We start from the raw sequence: 9,742 nt of genomic DNA on the forward strand, positions 1-9,742 counted from the left end.
TAAATGGGTACCTCCCCTGAACAGAGTACAGGAGAAAGTACAAAGGACTCAGATGGATGCCAGTCCTTTAATAGACCCTCACCTCAAATCTCCTGCCAGGCTCTTCATTGGCCAGATACAACCCCCTGACTGCCTATGTCATGCCCTCCTCAAACGGCTCATTTGAGCATGAGTACAAGCCTCTGACCTTTCACCTGACTGACCTGAGGCCTGGTTTCTGCTAAAGCTGGGGAGGGGGGGAGGGGGAAAGGTACACCTTCAATTCTGTGGAAACAAAACCCCTCCTCCCATTTCTTACATTGCAGAGCATGGCTCTTTCCTTCTTACCCTTTCCAATTCTAGACTTAAAATCAACAAATCATTGGCTGCCTCCAATTACTTTCCCATGATGACACTATGTCCCCTATCCCCATGCCTTTGCCGGGACTGTCCCCCATGCCTGGAATGCTTTGCCCTCTCAACTCCTACTTCTAAATTTCCCCCAATTAACTTCAAGAATCTACTACAATCCTACCTTTAACATCCTCTCTCCAGCTGCTAACATTTCCCCTTTTGGATGACCTACAAATAGTCTGTGTGTGTCTCTTGTACTTACTGAGATATATAAAGACTGTCTCCCCATTAGAGCATTCAAACTTTATTGCAGAGAGTACAACTTCAATGGGCTGGCCACTTTGTTCAAATGCCAAACATAACATACATTTGCCTATGAGACTATTTTACTGAGAGCTCACACAAGGCAAGTGTTCACGTAGAGGTCAGAAAAAGAGATACAAGGACACTCCCAAGGTATCTCTGAAGTCTGGAATTGATTGTGAGGCATGGGAGACACTGGCACAGGACCACCCAGCCTGGTGTGCCCTCATCAGAGAAGGTGCTGTGCTCTATGAGCAAAGCAGAATTGCAGTCACTCAAAAGAAAAGACAGATGGTCAAATTCAGAGAATCCACCAAATGTGCATGTGGACTATTTGTGCCCAAGCTGTGGCAAGCTCCTACTGGTCTGATCAGCCACAGTCAGATGCACTGTACCTTGACTCCAGCATAGTGAGATCATTTTGGTCCTCTTCCAGAATGAAGAACCAACCAACCATTAGAGCCCTAGAAAGCACATTTCTTGAGAGCAAGGACTGTGAGGAATTTGAGTTCCTTTCTTTACATTTTTTTTTTTGCCTTTTTTGAGCTTAGCACAGCCAGGCATAGGGTAAGTGCTTGATACATTTGTTGACCAACTGGCCAGGAAAGAGAGCTTGGGTCTGACCAGCCACAAGAACGATAGCGGAACCATGGGGCAGTGTATTGTCTTTTCAACAGCAACTTCCATTGGAATGTAAGCTCCCTGAAAGTAGGGATTATTTCTGTTTTTCCTTTATATCCTCAGCTTTCAACACAGTGGCCAGCACATAGTAAGTACTTAATGTGTTTGGATCGATTCTTGAGTAAGTGTGTTAATCTACACATACACACACACACACACACACACACACACACACACACACACACACGGTTCCACTCACTATTCCCAGTAACTTTTCAAATAAAAATATCCCTTCTTAGACACTATGTGTGCTTTTCTATACATGTTGGCTTAATAATAGCTAGCATGTATGTAGCACTTTGTGATTTGCAAAGCACTTTACAAATCTGTCATTTAATCCTTACAAAAACAATGTAAGATAGGTACTATCATATCCCCATTTTACTGATGAAGAAACTGAGAGAGGCAGAGATTAAGTGACTTGCCCTGGGCCACACAGCTAGTAAGTAACTGAGGCAGAATTTGAACTCAGGTCTTCCCGATACCAAATCCAACATTCTATCCACTGTGTCACCTAGCTGCCCCAGTTAGAATATAAACTCCTTGAGGGCAGGGACTGTCTAACATTTTGTATATGTATCTCCAATGCTTGGTATTCAGTAAGCACTTTTTTCACTCACTGGTTCATTTGGTTATCGTCCTTCATTCTAGAAGAGGACCAAAATGATCTCACTATGTTGGTGTCAAGGTACAGCGCATCTGACTGTGGTTGATCAGATCAGTACAAGCTTGGAAGGATCTACCACAGCTTGGGCACAAATAGTCCACATAATTCTCTAAATTTAGGCACCTCATGTTTCTTTTGAGCTACTGCAATTCTGCTTTGCTCATAGAGCACAGCACCTTCTCTGATGGGGGCATGCCAGGCTGGGTGGTCCTGTGCCAGTGTCTCCCATGTATCACAGGAGATTCCAAAGTTCTTCAAAGAGACCTTGAGAGTGACCTCGTATCGCTTCTTCTGATCTCCATGTGAATTCTTGCCTTGTGTGACTTCTCTGTAAAATAGTCTTTTAGGCAAACACACTTTTGGCATTCCACCAACAGAGCTGCGCTTTCTGAAGCAGAGTTTGAATGCTCAGCAGTTTAATTTGAGAAAGGATCTCAGTGTCTGGTACCTTATCCTGCCCTGTGATCTTCAGAATCTTTCTAAGACAATTCAAATGGAAGCGATTCAGTTTCCTGGCATGGCGCTGGTAGACTGTCCAGGTTTCACAGGCACACAACAATGAGGTCAGCACCACGGCTCTGTAGATCTTCAGTCTGGTAGGTAGCCTAATACCTCTTCTCTCCATACTTTCCTTTGGAGCCTCCCAAACAGCCAGCTAGCTCCGGCAATGCATGCTTCAGTCTCATCATTTATGTGGACATCTTTGGAAAGTACCAAGGTAAATGAACTTATCCATAGTATCCAAAATTGCTCCATTTGCCGTAGCCAATGGTTCCACATACGGATGGTATGGTGCTGGCTGGTGGAGAAGCTGGTGTTAATGTCTAGGCCAAAATTCGCACAAGCAGCAGAGGATTGATCCATACTCTATTGCGTCTCAGCCTCAGAGGCTGCATTGAGCGCACGATCATCTGTGAACAAAAAATTGTATACCAACTCTCCTTCCACTTTAGTCTTGGCTTGTAGCCTTTTCAAGTTAAATAATTTACTGTCAATCCAATAGCTGACCTCGATGCTATTTTCATCCTTAATGAAGGCATCTGGCAACACTGCTGAAAACATCATTCTAAAAAGCATGGGAACAAGCACAGAGCCTCGTTTACTCCATCGGTGACTGGGAAAACAAGAGAGCATTGTCCATTATCCAGAGCCTGGGCAAGCGCGCTGTCATGGAACTGGTGTAAAATACTGAAGTACTTTTTTAGGGAACCAAATTTTGACATAATTTTCCACAAGCCCTCATGACTGACGGTATCAAAGGCCTTGGCCTGATTGATGAATGTTGTACACAGACCTCTTCTCTGCTCCTGGCATTTCTCCTGAAGTTGTTGGGCAGTAAACTATATTGATTGTTCCTCAGCCCTTTCTGAAGCCGCACTATCATCTTTCAGGTGAAAGATCAGCCCATTAACAAGAATTCTGGCAAAAAATCTTGCCCGCAGTGACTGAGAGAGAGATACCCCTGTGATTGTCACAGAACAGTCTGTTTCCTTTACTATAAGAGATGAACAATGAAGGTGTCCTTGAACTCCTGGGGAATAATCTCCTCTTGCCATGTAAATCAGAAAATTTCAGTCAGCTTTTGTATGAGCAATGGATCCCGCACCTTGTAAATCTCAGTTGGCATAAAATCAGTACCAGAAGCTTTGGCATATGAGAGAAGTTCTTTAGTTCAAATGGCATTCAAAACCTCTTTAGTTGGAATGATGATGGTCAGTTGAGACACTATGGAAGTGTTCAGCCCATCTCTCCAGGATTACTTCCTTATCACTAATCAAAGTGGCCCTATCAGCACTGAGTAGTTGAGATGGGTTGGCCCATGAATAGCCTTCAGGGTATCATAAAAGCACTTTGGATTGTTACTATCAGCATAAAACTGGATTTCATTTGCCTTCTTACTGAGAATCCTGCATCTTTCTAAGCTTCACTTGCACTTTACTTTTGACAGAGTTAAATGTTGCCTTCCTAGAGATGGATGAACTATCCTGCTGGTAAACTCTGTGGAGTTCTCATTTTTCATTTAGCACCTTCTGAATTTCCTCATCGTTTTCATCAAACCCGTCTTGAAGTTTGTGAGTGTTCTGACCCAGGGAAGCAAATGCAGTACGGTACACCAAATCTCTGAAAGCTGCCCACTCCCTTTCTTCTCCACTGTTGCCAGTTGCATTTTTGGCTCACCTTTCCCTCCAAGTTAGCAATAAACTGTTCTGCCCAAAGAAGCACTCTAACCTGTTGACATTAATTCTTCTGGTAGTCATTTTGCCTTGGGGCCATCACTTTTGTTCAATAGGAATATTTATCTTGGAGAGGATAAGTCTATAATCAGTCCAGCACCTCATCACACCTCATCTCCTTTGTCATTCCCACATCCTATCTGTCTCTTCTTTTTATAATGACATAGTCTATTAAATGCCAATGTTTGCTGCAAGGGTGTATGCATAAAGTTTTATTGCATTTAGGTAAATGTAAGTCAGTGTTGGTGATGAGAAGGTCATGATACAAATCTTCAGTAGTAAGCAACCATTGCTGTTGCTGCTTCTGACTCCATTCCCCCCAAGGACTCCCTGCCATGTCTGGTTCTCTGTGCCTATTCTGGCATTAAAGTCACCCAGACTGGGGGCAGCTAGGTGGCACAGTGAGTAGAGCACTGGCCCTGGAGTCAGGAGGACCTGAGTTCAAATCCGGCCTCAGACACTTGACACACTTACTAGTTGTGTGACCTTGGGCAAGTCACTTAACCCCAATTGCCCTGCCTTCCCCCCCTCCAAAAAAAAATCCTAAAGTCACCCAGACTTACAAGTTTGTCCTCTTTTGACATATTGATGATAAGGGTCTCCAGGTCTTTGACTTTATCAGGGTTGTTGTTGTTTGTCCTTCATTTCCAAAGAGGACCATGACATCAGGGAGGTGAAGCCATGACCTATAAGTGAATTGGATTTAAGTAAAGGGAGGGCTGTGCAAAGTCACTAGCCTTGCTTTCTCCTCCAGAGCCATCTGGGTCCCACGGCCAGATATGGATCAGGGCAACTGGAGATGGCCCTGGATACAGTAGGAAAGACTGTGGCCTTTTTAAGCTAGGGTCTTTAACAGGTCTCAGTCTGACTGAGGCAAGCCCTTTTAGTGATTAGGGCTAGGTAAAAAATGAGGCAGAGAATGGTCAAAAAAAGAAATTGATCTGGGAGGGGAAGACCCTCAGGGTTTCTGGCCAAAACAGAAATAATTGTCATTTACATTCTCTCTGAGTCAATCAGGCCCCAAACAATAACCAAGTGAGGACTGAGCTTGGACTTAATGTTGGCCAATCAATGAGAGCTAGTGTTTTGGGTTTAAGGCCTGGTCCTCATCTTGTAGGAGCATATGCACTGATGATGGTGGCATGGAGCTTTTCTGCAAGTGGCAATCACATTGTCATGAGCCCGATGTTCACTTCTTTTGTTGATATGCAAGCTTGTTGACTAGATTAGTTTTGTTTTGTTTTTGGAGGTGGGGAGGCAGGGCAATTGGGGTTAAGCGACTTGCCCAAGGTCATACAGCTAGTAAGTGTGTTAAGTGTCTGAGTTCGGATTGGAACTCAGGTCTTCCTGACTCCAGGGCCAGTGCTCTACTCACTGCACCACCTAGCTGCCCCAACTAGATTAGTTTTGACAGAAAAACTTAAGCCAGCTTCAAAGTGCTCCCCTTCACTGCAGTCATTCCAGAAAAATGCGTATCCAGCTTGGACTTTGGTAAGCTGGCCTTCATTTGCCAGCATTGTTTCAGTCATGGCTGCTATTTGGATGCCATACCTGCTGAATTCTCTCACAACAAGAACTGTTCGTCTTTTGGGTCTACTGGATTTTGTGTTGTCTAGAAGTGTAAGCACATTCCATGTACTGATGGTGAGTGGTATCATCTTTGCAAAAGTTTTTGCACATTTTTTTTTTTGTGTGTGTTTTGACCTCAGGGTGGGATCCCTGCCTATCACAGTAATCAGGCCAGGTTTGGGTAAGCAGACAATTTTTACGGCTTTTCTAGCTCCTTCCTCACACCAGGAGGTGAGCAGTATGCTATGTAAAAGGCTACTTAGACACCCAGGGGGCTGCCAAATCAGACTGCTGCTTCCAATAAGAAAATGACCCTATGGCCTGAGCTGCCTGTGTCAGGGTTGTGACTATAGCTCCCAGTGTATCCACACCTGCTGCTTTGTCACTTGCCTCTCTCCACAGGATTTTGAGATAGCTAAAAATGGTAAATTGGTATGTCTTTTGATTCATGCATAAATTGGATTTAAGTGAGGCAGAGTTGCATAAAGTTGTCAGTCTCAGTCTTTCCTCTGGAGCCATTACAGTCCAGTGGCAGGACAGAATCAAGATGACTGGTGATGGCTCCAGGTGCAGTGAATGACCTTGGCATCTTCGATGTCTGACCAAACTCAGCTCTCCACAGTGCCTGCTTCAGCCACCTTCATGGCCATTGGAACAAATTGTTCTCATCCACCCATTCCACCTGGGGAAGTCTTCCCATGCTTGGGGCAGACACCCTCCTAACTCACACACAGGTTTGAGACCCCTCAGTCACCCTCAATGTGATTTAGCCTTTCTTCCTAGATGGGTTACCAGGGTGTAGCCACTGCACATGCTACAGCTTCTTGGAGCCACAGGTGAAAGCTGGGTGAATCAGGAGGTTATCAAGGGTAGATGAGCAGCCCCTGAAAAGGGATCGGCAGCCCTCACCAGATGTGCTAGTCTTTAAGGTAATTTTTTTTGAGGAGGGAGGAGGGGACTAGTACCAGTGGAGAGCAAGAAAGGTTTCATACAGAAAGAGAACCTTGAGCTGAACTGTGAAGGAAATCAGGGATTCTAAGAAGCCCCAGAGAGAAGGGAGAACTCTCCAGAAATGAGAAGTGCCCGTGCAAAGACACAGAGAGGGAAGAGGAAGCCAGTGCCCTGCATCAGGATCAGCACACAGACCAGTTTGCTTGGGTCTGAACATACCAAAAAACCAAAATCAAACAGACAAAACCCTCCCCCGAATCCCTGAAACAGTCCCTGACTTCAAAGGAGTTTTTCCAAGTTTCAATTCAATCAATTATTTAAAGTGAATAGCAAAAATGAGCCATTCCACAGTTGATCCCTGCTCAAAAGGTATGGAGAGTTTTCCAAGGAAGAAACCCAAGTTTTCAATGACCATATTTAATAAAATGGCCCAGGGCCTGAATGCAGATCAAAAATAATAAATAAATAAAGTGAATAGCACAATGGCTTCATCCAGGGAAGTAGAAAATGATTTAAAGATGGCCCCCAAATGATGGAACTGAATGTGATAGAATGTGGTGTAAGCATAGCTTAGCTCCAAAGCAGGGTGAGGAGAGGAGCCCTTGCCCTGCTCACATCTTTGCTGAGCTCCATGGGGAGGAAACTCAATAGCAAGCCAGAGTTTTTGGATGTCTTGATTGGTTTGGCGGAATTTATTTATAACCAGTTGTTATCAGGAAGGGGAAGAAGGAGAAATGAGGAGCAAAAATCTCAGTGATATAGGGAAGGGAAAGAAATAAGCATTTATCACCCACCTATATCATATAATCACCTACTATGTACTAGGCACTGTGCCTAGTGCTGGGAATACAAAAAGAGGCAAAGGAAAGTCCCTTGCCCTCAAGGAGTCTATAATCTGATAGACAAGACAACATGCTAACAAATATACAGAACAAGCTATCTACAGGATAAATTGAAAATAACTAAAGGACTACATTTGATTAATAATTACAATATAACAAATAGGTAACCAACTTTATATCTCATTTGATCCTCAAAACGACCTTGAGAGGAAGGTACTATTGTGAACCCCAATTTATAGTTGATGAAACTGCCCAGGGTCAGATTTGAACTCAGGTCTTCCAGACTTCAGGCCCAGTCAGTGCTCTATCCCCTGAGTCACCCAGCTACATTTAAAGAAATATTTTTTAAAAAGCAATAAAAACCTCTTGTTTAAAAAAAGAAAAGAAAAATATAAGCTCACCAGGCTACAGTAAAAATTAGTTAATAAAGTAATAAAATGGATAGAGCCCTGGACCTGGAATGAGGGGAAGTTGGGGTGGGGTGGAATCCCACCAGTTCCTGAGACAGTCCATTTCCTCTTTGGAGTAGCTCTGTCATTGCTAGGAAATTTTTCCTGAAATCAAAACTAAACCTATCACTTTATAAGTCTCTTTACCAGCTGTGTAACTGGAGCTAACACCTCTCTGAGCCTCAGGCAATAATTACAACTCACATTTATATATTTTTCTAAGTTTTGCAAAGTTCTTTACAAACATTTTTTTTTCTTCACAGCAACCCAGGGAAGTAGTAAATGCTATTATTATCACCATTTTACAAGGGAGGAAATTGAGGCAGACACGTTAAAAGACTTTTCCAATTTAAACTCAGGTCTTCTTGACTCCAGGCCCAGAGCTCTGTGCCAAGTAGCTGCCTGTGGGCTTAGAGCTAATACAGAAACAAATATATAAATTACGAATACAAACAGAAACAGACAAAAGAGCTCTGGATACACAGGGACTGATGTCTACACATATAGAAATAGACATAGACACCAATATAGACACAGACCTACTAGAACTGCACACACAGGGACTCACATCTACACATATAGACATAGATACCAACCTACTAGAACTGCACACACAGGAACTCACGTCTACACATTTAGAAATAGACATAGATGCCAATATAGACACAGACCTACTAGAACTGCACACACAGGGACTTGCATCTACAGACATACAGACACTATAGACACATAGACACTCAACACACTATCTTTGGGGACACAGTGTAATGAGTAACATTCTGGACTTGGAGTCAGGAAGACAAATTCTGTCTGCTGTTGTGTGACTTTAAGAAGGTAAATTAATGTTTCTGAGCCTCCATTTCCTCAGATGTAAAATAAGATCTAAAAAGTTGCCCACTCAGTTGGGTGGTTAGGAGGTCCAAAAAGAAATAATTAATTAAAAAAAGCCTCAAGCCCTAGGCTAAGCCTTAGGGAAATTGATTTGAAAGCAAGATAATCCCTGCCCTCAAAGAGTTTATAAACTAATTGGGGAAGAGAATACACCCTGATGAGTGAATGTTTTAGTTAGGGAAGTTTAAGAGGGTATTAAATGCAGAAGTGAGTGTAGATGTTGATGTAATATTTCCATCCAATACCAATATTGATTATTATTCTGAAAAGGGGTAGTACTAGTATTATCGGGCAGTTGTCAGGAAGATGGCCAGACAGGAAAGGGAAGTGACTGCCTGGATTGGGTAGGTCCTTGAGGGGCTCACTAACCAATCTAGACCACAAGGCCCCAGACCTGGAATTCAAAGTCTCCTATAGACTTCAAAGTGTTATTTTGCCAATTGGATTGTTATTTTCATGAACCTCCCACAGCCCTAGTGTCCTTAACTATGGAATGGAGATAATGATATGGGTAGTATCTACCTCTCAGGATTGTTTTAAAAGCACTTTATAACATTTATCTGTATAAACATCAGTTGATTATTTCTACCCCAGTCAGCCTCATCTTGGAGTATAGGGTCTGGTCCCTTTGTGCTTAAGGAAGGGCCATTAGTGGCCTCTGGGGTAGGAGGAGTTTGCAATATTGAAATAAGTAAAATGCAATTCGATTCAACAACCATATTATTAAGCTCAGTTTAGGGGATACAAAGATAAGAAATCCCAGTAGTGGAGAAGCTGACTTTCTACTAAGGTGGGTAGGGAGATAAGTAAATACAAGATACA

This window comes from Trichosurus vulpecula, chromosome 2 (genome assembly GCF_011100635.1).
Source record: "Trichosurus vulpecula isolate mTriVul1 chromosome 2, mTriVul1.pri, whole genome shotgun sequence".
Lineage (NCBI taxonomy): Eukaryota > Metazoa > Chordata > Mammalia > Diprotodontia > Phalangeridae > Trichosurus > Trichosurus vulpecula.